The 19,080-nt window shown below is 36.8% G+C and overlaps 1 pseudogene; it reads right to left on the bottom strand.

Moving 5' to 3' along the window:
- Positions 1-230: 230 nt before the first annotated feature.
- LOC102818332 lies at positions 231-2,163 on the bottom strand (annotated as a pseudogene).
- Positions 2,164-19,080: the final 16,917 nt, after the last annotated feature.

The raw sequence follows: 19,080 nt of genomic DNA on the forward strand, positions 1-19,080 counted from the left end.
TAAAATAAAGAACCTCTAAATGTGTGGCACTGTGGGCTAATGCGTCAAACTACAAAGTCGTTTGAACTGCAAGGTCAGTGGTTCAAGCTCACCAGCTGCTCCTTGGAAACCCTATACAGGGTCACTACGGGTTGGAATCGACTCGACGGCACTTCATAACAACAACAAATACCAGTAACGTACAATGTATAGAATTCCAATAAAACACAGGTATTATAGAAATGTTAGTCCTATAAAACCGAGCGATATTTACAAGCAAATATGATCCATACAGAACATGCAGATTCAGGGTATGTAAATGTTCGGACACGAACTGCTAGTCGCACCTGGTCTCCATGGCAACATTATTTCTTCACAGATAGGAGATTAAAGACATGTAGCAAATGCACACCTTGCATTTCTATACACAAAGTATATTGGGAATCCTTTAAATGTGTGACCATCAAGTACAGCCTTTCTTATGGCATCTTGAAATTCTTCATTGCCTGCAGATATACTTGTTGTAAGCTCAAATTCATAGGAAGCCAAGCTGGTGATAAAAGATAGGAAAACTGGTCTTCCCAAACTGTAGTGAGGCCAAGATTCTTCCTGTGTTCTGACACCAGGAGTCGTAGCTGCATTTCCATTTTCTACTTGTTAGTGAGGCATCTACCATAGACGCACGCAGAGGTGGAAAGGCATGAAGTGATGTTGTAGCTCCTGGGGCACACACAGATTTAATTGCTTCTTCATTCATTGGTTTTCATTTGGATTCATCATTCAAATAAAACATACACACTTCCACTAAGTCAGAGGGCTGACAATTTCCCAGGAACATCTGATGACTGAAAACACAACCAATGGTTCCATACGGGCACAAGAGCGTGGGCTGCTCAACAAGTGGAGATTCATCAGGATTGATACGCTTGTGGATGTACCTGTGTCCTGTTAAACTTTCCTCAAAAGTGATGGTACCATCAGTTCCACAAATCAGAACCCAAGCATCAAGTAGTCCCTTGGCCTTTGTACCAATACAGACAAAAGCTTCTAATCCATATCCTAGAAGAAGGCTGCACAGAAGGTTAGCATGGTCTTCACAGTCACCCTTGTGTCTACAGAGAAAGGCCAGCAGAGTGCACCACTGTTCCTGTTTACCTCCTCCACCAATAACAGGGACTCTTTAATAACTCAAGACATTAACAAATCTTGTTGCTTGCCTTGTAGTATATCTAGAAGCCGTCTAGCTCAAAGTGGTCTAATATAGGAAGAAACTGGTCTACTTAACCCCTTTTCATCTGAGCAAATTTTTATTTTTACCATCCATGAATTGTGTGAGGGTCTAATTTGCAAATATTCTATCCACCACTGTTTAGCATATACAAGAAACAACCATTCTCTCTCTGCAGTTTTTTGTCATTCCAAAGCAAGCTGTGTGTTTACTATTTCCTGAGACAATATTTGATTGAGTGGTTGGGTACATCTCAAGTTTTATACTTAAAATTCACATAGAAATCTTTGGTTCTATTCATACACCCATAAATTCCACAGTAACGTTGGTTACTCTATTTTCTGAACCCAAAACTAATAGTTACTCAAGAAAATAGGATGTTATCCAAGTTGTTTCACCAAGTATGTCAGTTTTAGTTAGCACCATATGAACTGGATCACTTATTGACAGCACTGTTGTGGAGTCAGTCATTCTGGTGGTATCACCTAAGATTTCTCTGTGTATGTCAAGTAAAAAACTGGTTCACAGGCACACAGAACAGGTTTAGAATGAAGGCATTGGTTTCCAAAATGTAAACATAAAGTAAAAGTCAAACAAACTTGTCCTGGTAAAGGCTCAGGTTCTTGCAGATGTTCCAAGAAAGATTTTCTACCCAAAACTTGTTTTAAACATTGATTGTCTATCAGTAAAACAAGCATGTTGTTTGGAGAGGTAGCACATTCTTGATCAACACTGTCAGTATTAAAATTAAGTTATTTCATCACATCATCATTAATTCCTCTACTTTTAAGAGCTTTGATCAAATCCTCTGTTGATAATTGTTGTTGATCAGTTGATAATTCTTTACTTACAGTCTCAACAAGGATTGCTTGTATTCTGCCATGGACAGCCATCTATTTCAGCTGCTGGTGGATGAGCTGAAGCAGCTCGGAGGCTTTCTCCGTGGGCAGCGACATGTTGCTACTCGTGACACTCCGCCACTCCTTCCTGGCCAACGTCTTGTTCCTGATTATATCTTGAAGTGGTTTAACATCAACCATTTCTTTTGGTGCAGTGATTATGTATATTACTTTCATCTTCCTTTGATGATTTCTGCACCATTCAGTATTGTAAGTCAAGGTTTCAATTTTTTTCTGCTTGAAAATTGAGGAGCATTTTCTTTCCTGTTTGTTTTCTAACTCCAGGTCTTTGCACATTTCAGTATGATTCTATTATCTTCTTTAGCTGTACTTTGAAATTTTCTCTTCAGCTCTTTTACTTTTTCATTTCTTCCATGCACTTTAGCTTGTCTGCTTTGAAGATCAAGTTTCAGAGTCTGTTCTCACATTCATTTTTGTCTTTTCTTTCTTTTCTGTCTTTTTAATGATCTTTTGCTTTCTTTCTGTATGATGTTCTTGATGCCATCACACAACTCTTTTGGCTTTCTGTTATTAGTGTCTTACGCATTGAATATATTCTTGAGATGGTCTTTTATCTCATGTTTAATATATTTAAGGTAATTTTTTTTTGGATCTTATCAACTTGTTTGAATTTTCTTCAGCTTCAGCCTGAATTTACATATGTGCAACTGATAGTCTGTTTCACAGTCTGACCCTTTGACTGATATTATTGAACTTTTCCATCATCATTTACCACAGATATAGTGAATCCGATTCCTGTATTATTTTATTGGGAAAGGTCATGTATAATTGTTATTTATATTGTTGAAAAGGTATTTACAATGAATAAGTGATTCGTCTTGTTTATCATCACATCTTCGATGCTGTATCTATCACCACCATCATATTTTCCAGCTACTGATCCTTCATCTTTGTTTGCAACTTTCAAATGCCACTCACCAGTAATTATCAATGCATCTTGATTGCATATTTGATCAATTTCAGACTGAAGAATTTGGTAGCTTTTTTTCAATTTCTTCATCACTGGTTTTGGTAGTTGGTGTGGGAACTTCAATAAAATTTGTATTAACCAGTATTCCTCATAAACATATAGATATTATTTTATCACAGACTATATTGTAATTCAAGATAGATCTTTATTTTGAGTGTCATCCAACCCTAGAATAAGGCAGTGTTTCAATGTTTTCAGGGGCTAAACTCTCAGAAGTGGATCACCTATTCCTTCTTCATTGTCTATTCTTAATATGGGCGCTCCACTGAAATCTGTCTGCCATTGGTGACTCTGATGGTATTTGAAACACAGGTGGCATAGCTTAGAGTGCAATAGCAACACATAAACCCCCACAGTAAGACAAACTAAAAAGTAAGACAAACTAAAAACTATTCTATTGGATAAACTTCCTTTAGAATAAGTACAAATATGGATCACTTCTAGTAGGTTGTGACCAGGTAGCTGTTTTCACACAAAATAGTATGTTGTGGCACTGTAGGGTAAACACTGTACTGAAAAAGAAAAGTCAGTGGTAGGAACCCACCAGTTGCTCCTTGGAAACTCTATACAAGTTTGCTATGAGTTGAAATCGACTGGATGACACTTAACAACAACATATTTGAGACTGGACACTTATCTCTATTTGACATGGATACAAATAAGAATGGAAGTTTTTCTTTGATTCATGTTGCAACCTTTTTTTATTTATTTAGTTATTAACAATTAGCATTCATTAACATTGCAGTAATTAAGTTGGCATCCATGCTAAGTTCTTCTGTTCCAGCAAGTGAAGTTGAGTTATCTACATATTAAACATTATTAATGAGTCTTTTTCCAACCCTAATGCCACATTCTTCTACATATAATGTGACTTCTCAGATTTTATGTTCAGTGTAAGCTTGAATAAGTATGATGAAAGGATACAACACTGACTCCTATGTTTTCTCATTTTAAACCAGACAATAGCCCCTTGTTCTGTTTGAATGACTACTTCTTGATTTATATTGGTGATCCTTATGAGCACAGTTACATGTCCTGGAATTTCTATACTTCACACTGATATCCATAATTAGTTTTTTTTTTTTTTTCCTGCATAGTCAAATGCCTTTGCTTAGTCAATAAAACACAAGTAACCATTTTTCTGAAATTATCTTCTTTTAGCCTACATCCATTTGACATCAACAATGATATCCCTAGTTCTACCCCTTCTTCTGAATCCAGCTTGAATTTCTGGCAGCTCTCTTTTGATGTTCAGTTGCAATCATTTTTGTATTGTCTTCAGCATAGTTTTACTTATGTGTGACATTAAGGATATTGCTAGTAATTTAAGCATTCTATCGGATAACCGTTCTTTAGAATAAGCACGAGTATGGATCTTTTCTAACAGGCTGTAACTAGGTAGTTGTTTTACAAATCTCTTGGCATAAATGAGTGACAGCTTCCAGTATTATATCTGTTTGTTGGCACAGCTTAATTGGAACTCAGTGAATTTCTAGTCTTGATTGTTGTCAATGCCTTCAAGGTATCTTTGGTTTCTTATTTTAATATCCATCAATTCTTAATCATACGTTATCTCCTAAAATGTTGGTATATTGACTAATTCTTTATGGTACAGTGGCTCTTGTGCATTCCTTCCACTTGTTTGTTGTTTTATACATTGCACCATTTTTCCCCTATAGAATCTTTCAGTACTGTAACTTGATAATGTGAAGTGTTGTTGTTGTGTTTTTTTTCTCAGTTCTTTCACATTGACAAATGTTCAGTATGTTCTTTGTTTTTCTAACTACAGTTATTTGAAGATTTTATTATGATATTTTACTCTGTCTTCTCTAGCTACACTTTGAAATCTGCTCAGCTCTTTTACTTCATTATTTGTTCCACTCACTTTAGCTACTCTTTGTTCAAAAGCAAGCATCAGAATCTCTTCTGACATCCATTTTGGTGTTTTCTTTTCCCACCTGTATTTTTAACGACCATTGCTTTTTTCATGTGCATTATCCTGATGTCATCTCAAAGCTCATCTGATCTTTGACTATTTGTTTTCAAGTCAAATATATTCTTGAGATGGTCTATAAATTCAGTTGTGATATCATGTAAGAAAGGAAACCTGGTGGCACAGTTGTTTAAGTGATAGGCTGCTCACTGAAATGTTGGTAGTTTAAACCTACCAGCTGTGTCACTCTAGAAAGGTGAGGCAATATGCTTCTATAAGCTTACAGTCTTAGGAACCCTACAGAGCAGGGTTTCATAAAGTAGCTGTGAGTCAGAATCAAGGTCATCACAGTGGGTTTATAGTATCAGAGTAAAATAACTTACATCTTGTTGGTGTGGTTCACATACCTGACTATTCTACGATAAATTATGAGACATTTGTTGTTGCTAAGTGTTGTTGAGTTGGTTCCAACTCATAGGAACCCTGTATAGGGTTTTCAAGGAGTCACTGGTAAGGTTGAACCACTGAACTTGAGATTCAAATGACTTTATAGTCTAGTGCATTAACTCACAGCACCACACCAGGATTCTGACACGTTTACCACTAATTTACGCCTTTGATGTACAACTTTCTTACCTACAAATGATCAAAGCATGAAATCCTTAAAGCAATTGTGTCAAAACTTCATGCAAATGATGATGATTCTTTTATTGTATTTGTTGAATCTAGGAGCAATAGAGAAGACAGGGTAGACTTTTCTCATAGTGTAACCTGAGAACACAGGTATGGCATGTTATCATTATAAGAAATAATGATTACAGGCTTTAGTTCAGGTAAAAAAAAAATCCTGTTGGCACCACACCTCTACCCTGAAGATTTGATTCCTAACTATTCCTAACTTGATATGCTATGCTTTAAAATAATTTGGTACCTCATCAATTATTTTAGAGCAGCACTATCAAAGAGAACTTTTTGCAATGTTGAGAATCGTCTATATCCTTAATTACCTAATAGAGTAGCCTCATGTGGCTATCGAACGCTTGAAATGTGGCTGTTAAAACTAAGAATCAGATTTTTCTGATTTTGAAACTAAGAATCACTGTTGTAACTAAGAATGTTAAAAGTAAGAATCACTATGTACATAATACATATTGACCCTGTATAGAGTTTCTGAGGCTGTAAATCTTTATGGGAGTAGAAAGCCTCATCTTTCTCCTATGAACAGCTGGTAATTTCAAACTACTGACCTTGAGGTTAGCAGCCCTAATCATAACCACTATGCTACCATAGCTCCTTATTTAATGCTTCTATGTTAAATTTAAATATCACTGCAACTTGTGCCTGTCATATAGGAATTTAAAATAATTTATCTGCAGACAGAAGACAAACCATGTAAGGGGAGATGGAGGAAATTTTGGGAAACCATTAACCTCAAACAAAAATCTAAGTGCCAAAGCTGCTATATTTTACTGCTGGTGTTAAGCAAAGAACATAGTAACATGCCAGAGGAATATGATACAAATACATAGTAATAGCATCAATGAGAGAATATAAGCGAACCATTATTAGTCTTATTTATATGTTGTCTTACTTTCACATGCATTGGCTTCTGCTTGCACGAATGTTGACTGTGTATCCAAGTCATTGACAACTTGGATCATTTCTCCATTGATCATCATGTGATTTATTGTTTCAATTGTGAGATTTTTAAATTTTACATCAAGATGGAATCAATACTGAAAGTTGTAGCATTCAATCTTCATCAGGAAATATTTAAAGTCATCTTTAAATATTCAGCAAGCAAGGTTGTACCAGCTGCATATTACAGGTTGTTGATGAGTCTTCCTCCAATCTTGATACCAGTTTCTTCTTCATAGAACACAGTTTCTCAGATTAATTACTCAGAATGCAAACTGAATAGTATGCTGAAAGAATACAACTACAGCACACAACTTTCCGGATGTTAAATCATTCGGTATCCACTCATTCTGTTCTAATAACTGCTTCTTGATCTATCAGAGGTTTCTCATGAGCACAATTAAGTGTTCTGGAATACTCACTCTTTGCAATGATAGCCCTAGCTTGTCATGATCCACATAGTCGAAAGACTGCATAGTCAAATTATAAGTAAACATCTTTCTGATATTCTCTGCTTTCAGCCAAGATCCATCTGACATCAGCAATGATATCCCTAGTTCCACATCCTCTTCTGAATCTGGCTTGGATTTCTGGAAGTTCTCTGACAATGCACTATTGCAGCCATTTTTTTTTTTTTTTTTTTAACTATCCAGCAAAATTCCACTTGCATGTAATATTAATGATATTGTTTGATGGTTTCCACATTCCTTTTGATTACCTCTCTTTGGAATGGGCGCAAATATGGATCTCTTCCAATAAATTGGCCAGGTACCTATCTTCCAAATTATTTAGCATCAGTTTGTTGCAACATTTCAATTTGTTTTATGTCATTTCCTGGAGCCTTGTTTTTTTTTGCCAGTGCCTTTAGTGCAGCTTGGACGTCTACCTTCAGTACTATTGGTTTTTGATCATGTAGTACCTCTTGAAATGTTTGAACATCAGCCATTTCTTTTTGGAACAGTGACACTGCACACCTTCCATCTTCTTTTGATGCCTTTTGCAACATTCAATAGAGTCTATAGAGTCCGTCAATATTGCAAGTTCAAGTTTGATTTTTTTTCTTTAGTTCTTTCAGATTGAGAAATGCTGAGCATATTCTTCCCTTTTGGTTTTCTAACTGCAGATCTTTGCACATGTCATTATAATACTTGACTTTTTCTTTTTGAGGTACCCTTTGAAATATTCTATTCAGCACTTTGACTTCCTCATTTCTTCAATTCACTTTGGCACATCTACACTGGAAAGCAAGTTTCAGAGTCTTTTCTGACATCCACTTTGTTCTTTTCTTTTTTTGCTATGCTTTTAATGACCTTTTGCTTTCTTCTTGTGTGATTTCCTTTATGACATCCCTCAGCTCTCTGGTCTTCAATAAATAGTATCTAATGCAATAAAACTATTTTTGATATGGTCTCTAATTTCAGATGATATGGCTCAAGGTCATATTTTGGTACTTGTAGACTTGCTTTAATTTTCTTCAGCTTCAGCCTGATCTTGCATAAGAGCTATTGATGGCATATTCCACAGTCTGCCCATGATTTTGTTTTAGCTAATGATATTGAGTTTTGTTTTTTTTTTACTATCTCTTCCTACAGAAAGAGTCTATTTGGTCCCTATATATTCCTTATTGTGAGTTTTGTGTGTTGTCATCTTTTATGTTGTTTAAAAATACATTTGCAATAATTAAGTCATTGGTTTTGCATAATTTTTTCCTTCCACCTCCAGCATGATTTCTGAAAGCCCATATTTGTCAACTTCTGATCCTTCTTCTTTGTTTCCAACTTTTGAATTCCAGTCATCAGTAATTATCAATACATCTTGGTTGCATATTTGATCAATTTTAGAATGAAGAAATTCATAAAATTATTTAATTTCATCATCACTGGCTTTAGTAATTGGTGAGTAAATTTGAATAATAGTAGTATTAACTGGTCATCCTTGTAGGTATATGGATATTATTTTATTACAGACAGCATTATGCTTCAAGATAGATCTTGAAATGTTCTTTTTTATAATGGATGTGGTGTCATTCCTCTTGAATTTGTAATTCATGGCATAGTAAACAATATTATTATCAAATTCAGTATGGTCAATACCAGACCATTTCAGGCAATTAATACCTAGGATACAGATTTTTATATAATCAATTTCATTTGTGAGAACTTCCAATTTTCCTAGATTCATACTCACTCATCCCATATTTTAACTATTAACGGATGTTTGGAACTGTTTCTCCTCATTTTGAGTTGTGCCTCATAAGCAATTGAAAGTCCGGAAAGCTTTACTTCATTCATGTCAATATGGTCAGTTCTACATTGATAAGGCAACCCTTCACCAGTTGTATTTTGAGTGCCTTCCAAAGTTCAGGGCTCATCTTTGACATTTTACCTGGCAATATTATTGGGATATTCAAAATGTTTTAATCTTATTGTAGTATAACTGACATCATTCTGCTGATATTCATAAGATTTTCAGTAGTTAAACATCCAGAAATTGTCTGCTGCTAATCTATTTCTTCCTAGTCTGTCTTAGTCTGGACTCTTAGCTAAAACCTGTCCACCATAGGTGACCCTGCTAATATTTTAAATACTGGAGATGTAACTTTCAGCATCAAAGCAACATGCAAGTCACTATAGTATGATAAACTAACAGAATCAGAATATGAGTATTTAAAGGAGTATCTTTCTTATAATCTAACAGTGTAGAGTTATCCTAGATGCTTCTTTGCTGAACATTACACATGTAGCTCATAGGAAATATATTCAGAATCCCTCCAGCTTTTACCACCAACATGTTATTGTCATATCTCACCTACTTTTTTATTGTAAACATAATTTTTCTCTCTTTTGATATTCAACCCCAGCTCAGTCAACTTGTTCTCAGCACTACAGTCAGAATGATTCTTTAAAATGTAAAAAACACTATGTCATTCCTCAAAGCTCTCCATTGAATTCCCACATCATTCAGAAAAAAAAAAAGTGGAATGTATTAAACAACCCACAGTTCACTACAAATTCTGGTTCCCCAAATTGTCTTTCATATGATCTCCTACAAAAGCCTGAACTCTACTACACTGTTCTCTTTCTATAAATTCATTTGGTATACTCTCACTTAAAGACTTTTACCTGAAATATCCTCTTTACTCAGATCTCCATATTACTCTTTCTCATTCTCTTTGCATTTACTTTGAACTCAGTGATGCCTTCTCTGATTGCCCTATTTCATATTTCAGCCCTTTAGCCTACCTAATTATTTTCATAAAGGATCATTTTTTTGACTGCTGTATATTTAACTTCCTTGCTTTACTTATTGTCTGTCTCCTATCTTTAGAATATGAGCTGTGTAGGTCTAGGAATTGTGTATTTGTCTACTACACATGCAATATTTAGTGTATTTTTTGCACATAGTGTGTTGCTGCAGGATAAGCAATGAGCTTCAATTTCAGTTTGAAGCACAAGGTAACCATCCACTCCTTGGAAACCCTATACAGGGTTGCTATGAGGCACAACTGATTCGATGTCACATTTCAACAACAGCAATGCACATACTAGCCATTCAATAAAATAATGTTTGATTAAATAATAAATATAGGACTCCTAGTGTGTGTGGCACTATAGGATAAGTATTAGACTGTTAACCAAAAGTTCAGCAGTTCAGACCCACAGACTGTGAGTCAGAACCAACTTGAAGGCACTTAACAACAAATAATAATAAATGAAGTACATAATATGTGGTAGAGTCTGAGCTAAGTACAAAGTCTATAGTAGTGAGTGTCAGACTTAGTATGTTGTATTGTTATCCCAAATTATGTATGCTTCTCCCTTTTAGAGGATTATAATCCTCACTCATTTTCCTATGACTTTCAGCGTCCAAGAAGGAAGATACTATTTATTGCTAAACTGAGGTTGAAATAGACCATTTTATAGTTCTTGGTCTATGGAATGTAAACAAAGATAATGCATGCATTATCTAGAATAGATTTTAAGAATCCTGTGAAGTTTCACCAATGTTCTTTTCTTTCTGCCATGAGAATGACACATCTCAGAATATGGCCTCTTCTTCAGAATCAATGAATCTATGTACAGCAGAGCCTCAGTTGACAAAAAATAATAAATGTGAACAAACAAGTTTTTGTGTTCTTAGTCACTGAAATTAGTGGGGCTATTTATTGTAATAGAATGACTGATTTCATGAATGAATTAGATCCTGAATTCATGAAGTTTGCATAAATGAAAAGAAATCCATCAAACTTCTGGAACATATCTGATACTCTCCTTAGATAAGATTGAATCATAAAGAAGTCTATTGGACATGGAAACTTTACATACTACAAAGAAAACAAAATTTAGGTCCCTCTGAAGAAAGCTGGGCATCTTGCCCATATTTCTTATGATATGTCATTATACAGGCCAAACTCACAGTTTCTCACATCTGTTTATTTGGTGTATTTGTCTGTTCTTTAAAGACACTTAATGAAGATGCATATCAATGAGAAGAAGATGTAAATTGTGGTATATTCCTATTACACTGAGTCATTGTAAACCTTTATACTATTCCTTTATTTTAAAGATTTTGTTGTAAGTAGCTTATTATGGAAAAATACATCTCATATATGAAAGAATCATATGTGCTTAAACTAATGGCCCAGATGAATTTTGTCAATAGAGCTCCACAATGATTCTAGTGTATAAGCAAGTACAGGGATAAAACAGCAGGGGAATGGATATAACTTCCAGCTAAGCTTATACCTCAAAGTCCATCCTCAGAGGCTAATCCACAACTGATTCCAACAACATACCTTTTTGTTCTTTGTTTGCACTTGTGTGCCAAATTTTATACTTAAACCAAAAGCAGTGTTTAAAATGTTTTTGGGGAATACATTTTTGGTAGTTATAAAGTTACCTTCTTTCCAAGGTAGTTTTCATTATGTTACTGAATGTTATTTATTTATTTATTTTTAAGTATGATTATAACTGTAGGAATGAGCAAGGGAATAAAAATCTAAGACAAGAATAAATATGTAGTGAGGAGTGGTTAGAAAATTCTATTTCCATTGAAAGCTGACCAGATATAGGAAGATGAGACTGATAGTGTTAGAGATTTAATTTCACCTGGTCCTCATGTTACTTTTTAAAACCTTCTATAAATTTGTGTTTCTAAGTAATGTCTTCTCATAGAAAATATCCCTTGAGATAAAAATATGTGTGTATGTGAACAAACAAGATGACAGATCGGATAGCAGGGCAGTGAGGTGCTCCATCCACAACAACACAGAATACCAGACCAAGAATGCTCAGGGGATGGTGCCAGAACTCTGAACCAAATATAAAGGAATATTTAGAAGGTTGGAAGGCTTACAGCTAGGGGAATTTGTAGCAGAAGCAAGAGATCCATTGCTTTTGAATCCAAGATACTCAGCTGCTCCCAGAGCCACTATATTGGGTGAGACCAAGTGGGAGAATGATCAGAGCAGCCACAGATGCCTGGCAGAACTACAGAGATAAAGAGAACTACAGAGATAAAGGTATGGACTCTGGTATATATATATATAATCTGTTCATTGGTCTCTCACTGGCTATACACCTCCACTCTGGTGACTAAAGGGGGTCCCTGAGCAAGTGGACACCTCACCCCAACCCTGAATGGTTCTACTACACGTGCACACAGATCTCCTTGAAATTTAAAGTGACAGTTTCCACTTAAAACCAAATGGCAGTGCAAAGTGGCTACAGCCAGCCCTGAACTGTTTATCACTAGGAAAAAAAAGGCCTGAATGGGGATTGTGGAGTAGGACAGGCAGACTAAAAATGAAATAGGACAAAAACTAAATCCTGGTTATGTCACAATGGACAACAGTGGCATCTTGAAATTTCTCAGGAAGAAGAATAAAAAGGAAAGCCCATCTCCTGAATACCTCAACCTGGAGGCAATCAGAAAGCATAAAAAATACCAAAATACACACCGGTCTAAGTATTAAGGCCACAGATAACTACTGAATATGCCCCAAAACCAGAAACAGATGACCACATCAGTACATGTCCAGAAATGAGATAAAGTGACTGAGGCAAATGAGCTGGAAGGAGACCTACACTCCATACTGGAAGATGGGCAGGCTTTGGAAATGCCTGAGAAAGAATTTAGAAAAAAATATTATAAAATGTATCAAAACACTATACAATGAAGTTGAGAAAAATGAGGATGAATTCAGGAAAGTATTACAGGAACAATTCAAAACCTACAGAAAGAGGTCTAAATGATTAATTATAGAATATCAGAAATGGACAATACACTGAAAGGGCAAAGGATTAGAATTGAAGAGATAGAAGCCAGAACTAGTGAGCTAGAAGATAAATCTCTCAACATGACTAAAATAGAAGAGCAAACACAAAAAAAGGATTAAAAAATCTGAATAAGGCCTAAGATTCATGTTGGGTAACATGAAGAGAAATGATTTAAGAATTATTGGAATTCTGGAACAGGAAGAATCCCACAAGTCCACAGAGGAGAGAGTTGAAGAACTACTGGAAGAAAACTTCCCTAACATCCTAAAAAGTGAAAAGATAAACATTCAAGATGCTCAACGAACTCCATGAAAGATAGACCCTAAAAGACAATTGCCAAGACATATAATAATCAAGCTCTCCAAAATTAAAGACAAGAGCAGAATCTTGAAAGTAGTGAGGGAAAAGAGAAGTGTAAAGGCAAGCAAATAAGATAAAGCTTGGATCTCTCAATAGAAAATGCAGGCAGGAAGACAATGGGAAGACATATATAAAACCCTGAAAGAAAAAAACAAACAAACTGCCAATTAAGAATCCTCTACCCAGCAAAGCTGTCAATCAAATATGATGGTGTAATCAAAACATTCCAGGATATACAAAAGCTAAGGGATTTTACCAAAGCCAACCCTACTATGAAAAACATCCTAAAGGAAGTTCTGTGGACTGAGAACCAACAAGAACAGACAACAACTAGAAAATGATGTACATAGCAGCATCACCCTGAACTCAATCGAAAAATGGAAGAGTCAAGAACAGAATAAAATGATAAGAACAGAGGATCTGGGAGGTCAGTCAATAATCAAAACATTTACAATGTGAAAGAAGGTAAACACAGAGGAACAGAGATCCAGATTGTGAGAAAATCATGTAGATTGCAAGATAAAATAAACTATCTTAAATGGAGGGAAGAATTAATGGAATATAAGGTAATGGAATATAAGGGGTGGAGGGTTTAGTTTGAGTGTTGGGGAGGGCAATACAAGAAGGAAGAAGAGGTGGAAGAACAAGATAGATAGGGGAACACTGAGACAGGTTTGCATGGCCTAGTGGGACAGAGGTAAATAGTGATGCATGCTCAACCTTGGAACAACAGGGCTCTGTGATATAGGGATCTAGGCATAGTTTGAAGAGAGGAAATAATACTAAAATACTTGACTTTCTTATAAAACTTTGATTTCCCTTGCCTACTCTTGTAAAATAGACACTTGAGTGGGATAGAAAGGAATGTTGAGAAACACAATTACAAAAAACTTATAAGACCATCTTCAGCCTTTAACTGATTGGAATACCTACAAAGGGTTCTAGAACTTGCTTAGTGAAATAGGCCTCTTGCAAAGGTTTTGAAGAATATGGATCTTAGGTGGAATCCTGAGTCTCATCCAGAACTTTATGATTTGGGACATTCCCACTAGCAAGGACAAGCAGACCAGCCTGGAACAGCTAGAGCAACAGAAGGTACATCTTCAAAGAAAGATCATCAGACAGTCTGGAGCAGCTAGAAGAATAGAAGATGCATCTTGAAAGAAAGACAAGCAAAAAAAAAAAAAAAAGCCAAAAACCAAAAACAACAACAGTCCAATTGACTGCTACAAGAACAAGCAAGTTGTTCCCCAGGGAGCCATCAAGGCAAGTGGTCAGGTCCCCTCAAGGCAAACACCCTTCCAAGACTAAAACTCAAATGGAATACACTAGCAGGAATATGGTCCTGCTGCTGACCATGTTGGGAAAAGCAGCAATGAAGTTGTGAACTAAGTCTGACCACATTCAATAGACTCCTGTTAACCTGGATTGAGACCTGATTAACCAGCAGTATGATGAGACCTGGGGACTCCTGGGCCCAGGGGCAGGGACATGACCCCAGAGGACTAGAATGGAGTGTGAAGCATCCAGCTGATATAAAGAGAGGGAGATGCACAAGAACAACCACACTTGCAGATAGTACCCATTTGACCTGGCATCAATTGCTGGATGATCAGAGCATGACTAGAGGAAGAAAGAAGGGGGGTGGGGAAGAGTAACCCACTGTAAGTGGATGATCTTGATCTATGCTTGTAGATGCAGTATGACAAAGGAGCGGACAAATCTCTACAGTGAGGATCATTCCATCCCCTTGGTACACAGGGTGGACAGGGAGGGGGAAATTAGACATTGGCTACCTCTGGTAGTGTAGTGGTTACGAATCGGGCTGCGAACCTTAAGGCCAGCAGTTCAAAACTACCAGCTGCTCCATGGGAGAAAGATGAGGTGTTCTGCTCCTGTAAAGATTTACAACCTTGGAAACCCTGTACAGGGTCGCTATGGTTTGGATCCAACTCGATGGCACCTAACAACAACAACAACAACCCCAAATGGGGGCACTACAAAGGCAAGAAGTGACTGGCATATAAGCTTTACAACCTAGCTTCAGAAGATAGGTGGAATCTCCACTGAATTATTTCCAACCTGTCTGGATGGGGTTAATAAAAAGTGAGGGGGAAAGGACTCATGTGGTTCAATAGGGAATGATTACTATCAGGTCTGACAGTGAGTGTTGGAAAGGTAAATGTAAATGTTTGGTAACAAAAGGAGGGGAGTGGCTGATTTTGCAGTCCAGGAGTGGAGATCCCTGGAACCATCAAGGGAGAAAAGTGAAGTGCGAGACTGTGTCTGGAGAGGCAGTGACACTAGGGATGGAGGCAGATGCAATGATGTGGACAGAGGAGTGGCTGGGGACTCTGGTCACAGGGAGGGAGAGGGGTTGTGTGCTGGGAGGCCAGCGGCCAGGGGTGGGGGGCAGGAGTGTGGGGTGTACCCTTTGGGTGTTTGATGATGCATGCAAGGGATTGTGATCATTGCAATCAAACAAAGTGTGATAGGATGAATGTAAAATAAATGTTCTCCCATGTAAACTAATACATAAATCACAATAAAAAGTTTAAAAAAAAACAAACAAAAAAAAAAAAAACGAGGGGCGTGGTTGATTTTGCAGTCCCTGGGCCCATCAAAGGAGAAGAAAGGAGTATGGGACCCTATCCAGATAAGCAGTTATGCCAGATATGGAGGCAGAGACAATGATGTGGAGAGATGGAGCAGCTGGGGACTCTAGACCCAGGGAGGGAGAGGGGCTGTGTGCTGACGACCTAGGGGCAGGCTTACGGGGTACCCTTTGGTTTATTTGATGATTCATGGAGGGGACTGTAATCATGGCAATTAAACTATATACATTAGGATGAATGTAAAGCTAATGTTCTCCCACGTAAACTATCACATAATCTGCAATAAAAACTTAAAAAAAAAAAAGATCATCAGGAAAAACCCAAAACATAAATGTCAGACTGACTGGCTACTTCAAGAATAAGCAAGCTATTCACTGGGAAGCCATCAAGGCAAGCACTTAAGTTCCCTCAGGACAAACTCTCCTTTAAGACTGAAAGTCAAAGGGAACACACAAACAGGCATGTAAGCTTGCTGGCAACCACATTGGTCTACTGGTGAGTGGACGTGAGGGAAAGGCAGCAATGAAGAAATGGGCTGAGTTCAACCACAGTCCATTGACTCCTGTTGACCTGGAGATGACAGAGAGAAGAGGAAGTGCTGGTTGGCCCAAGGTGTGGTGAGACCTGGGGACACTTGAGCCCATGGACAAGGACATAGCCACAGAGGACTAGAGCTGAGAGTGAAGCATCCAGCTGATATGAAGTGAGGGGAGATGCACAAGAACACCTAAACTTGCAGACAGTACCCATTTGACCTAGCCTTAATGTCTTGATAATCAGAACTTGACTAGAGGAAGAGTTAAAAAAAACACAAAAACATGTGTGTGTGTGTGTGTCACTGGTAAAATACTTCACATCAACAATAGAAATTTGAAAATTAATGCTGAATCTGCTACTCTTATGTTTTAAAATTATATGCACTATTTTAAATTAAAAGAGAATATATGCAACCCACATGCTAGTTATGAAATAGAACAATGAAAATGAACCCCTGAAAACTCACCATCTTTGTAAGATAATGCAGTCTTGACACTCTTTTTTGTGCATTTTCTGTTTCATGATCTTGTTATACCCACTAGCTGCTCAGCTAGAGGAAGTTGAGGCAGTATCCTTCCATAAAGATTTATGGTATTGAAACTCTTTATTATTATTATGCACATGTTATTTATTCATCACTGTGTTTTACAGAACACTTTAAAAATATATTGTGTTCCATCTTGATGCTGTTGTTGTTGAGTGTCATCGAGACAATTCCCACCCATAGTGACCCTGTATAGGGTTTCCAAGGAGCAGTTGGTGAGCTTGAACCGCCAACATTGCAGTTCAAACGGCTTTGCAGTCTGGCACATTCACCCAGAGCACCACACCAGGGCTCTTACTCTACTCTAAAACACCTCAATTAATATTTTAATGAAAAATACTAAGAATATGCAATCATAACAGGTACCAAGAAGATACAATCGAATTTCCAAATTAGATTTGATATTGTTGCTTTTCATTTTGCTAGTGGCATACCCAATTTACAATATATCCTTATAGCAAAGCGCTAATAAACTTTTTATTATGTATCAGGAATTATGCTCAATTTACTGTTGAGGAAACTGGGGTTCAGCGGAGTTGAGCAATGTAATCATGATCACACAGGAAAATAGTAATGCTAACATAAATGCTATTATTAAGTCCCATCGAGTCAGTTGTGATCATAACAACCCTGTATAGGGGTTCCAAGGAGCAGCTCTTGTATTTGAGCTCCAACATAGTGGTTCAAACCAACCTTACAGTCTAGTGTTTATCTTAATCTTACAGAGCCACACCAAGACTCCACTAATATATACTTAATTTTGTGTCATTTCCAATTTGCTTGGTCAAGTAGTTTCTATGTTTAGAATGTCTTATGTTTTCAGAGAAGATTAACTCAATATGTTGTTGTTATTAAGTGCCATCAAGTTGGTTCTGACCCATAGTAACTTTCCAAGGAATTCAATATAGGTTAATGTAACAGAAAAAAGTTTTCAAGGAGGAAAGGCAATATTAGAATACGAGATAAAGAATGGAAAAATAATAGAAATCAAATGTGAAGTAAAAAATAAAACAGAATAGCACAGAAATGTGCAAATTTTAAGAGGGGAAACCAGAGAGGTTTATTGATCAAATATGAATAAATTTATGCATTACTAACACTTTTACAGAAAACCCTGATACATGGGTTTACCATGCATCATGTATCAGATCTATACTCAAGTAATATACATAGTAGCCCAATGTTATGTTATTGGTAGTGGTCAATAAGTCAGCCCTTGTGTTATAGCAACCCCAAGTCATAACAGAGTTAAATGCTTCCAGTTATTGCACCGTCCCATACATGATTGCTTTTTTGGTAGATCTCTCAGTTGTGATACGTAGTGCTTTTATTGGATGATATTTGGAAGTAGATCACCAGGTCTTATGCCTTGTCTCTTTTAGTATGAAAATACTACTGGAAGCTGTTCAATATCGTGTTGTTGATTTTTTTAGGTTCAGTGTAGTCAGTATTGAATCATAGTGAGTCTATGCACAATATAAGGAAACACTGCCCAGTACTATGCCAGCCTTATAATCTTTGCAATGCTTGAGTCCATTACTCTTCCACTGTGCCAATCTTTCTCATTGAGGCTCTTCCTTTTTTTAGCTGATCCTCCACTTTACAAAACATGGTGTCCTTCTCCATGGAATGGTCCCTCCTTGTAATATTTCTGAAGTATGAGAGACAAAATCTGGTCATCCTGTCTTCTAAGGAGCTTTCTCATTGTACTTCTCCAACTAAGTGTTTGTTCTTTTGTTCCATTGTGCTTTTAATATTCTACTCAAACACCATAACTCAAACCTATCAATTTTTCTTTGATTCTTGATTCATTATCCAACTTTCATATGCATATGAGATTGTTGAAAATTCCATGGTTTGAGTCAGGTGCACCTTAGTCCTGAGACTGAAATCTTTGCTCTTGAGCACTTTAAAAAATTCTTGTGCAGCAGATTTGTTCAATCTAATACGTGGTTTGACTTCTTGACTGCTGCTATCCCTAACAAACATGTGGGGCTAAATGTGTGCTGCACCAGCCAATAATTGAATATAGTCTCACTTGTAGCTATGCTACTAAAGAAATATTACTCCTTAGTAGC

This window comes from Chrysochloris asiatica, unplaced genomic scaffold (assembly GCF_000296735.1).
Source record: "Chrysochloris asiatica unplaced genomic scaffold, ChrAsi1.0 scaffold00217, whole genome shotgun sequence".
NCBI lineage: Eukaryota > Metazoa > Chordata > Mammalia > Afrosoricida > Chrysochloridae > Chrysochloris > Chrysochloris asiatica.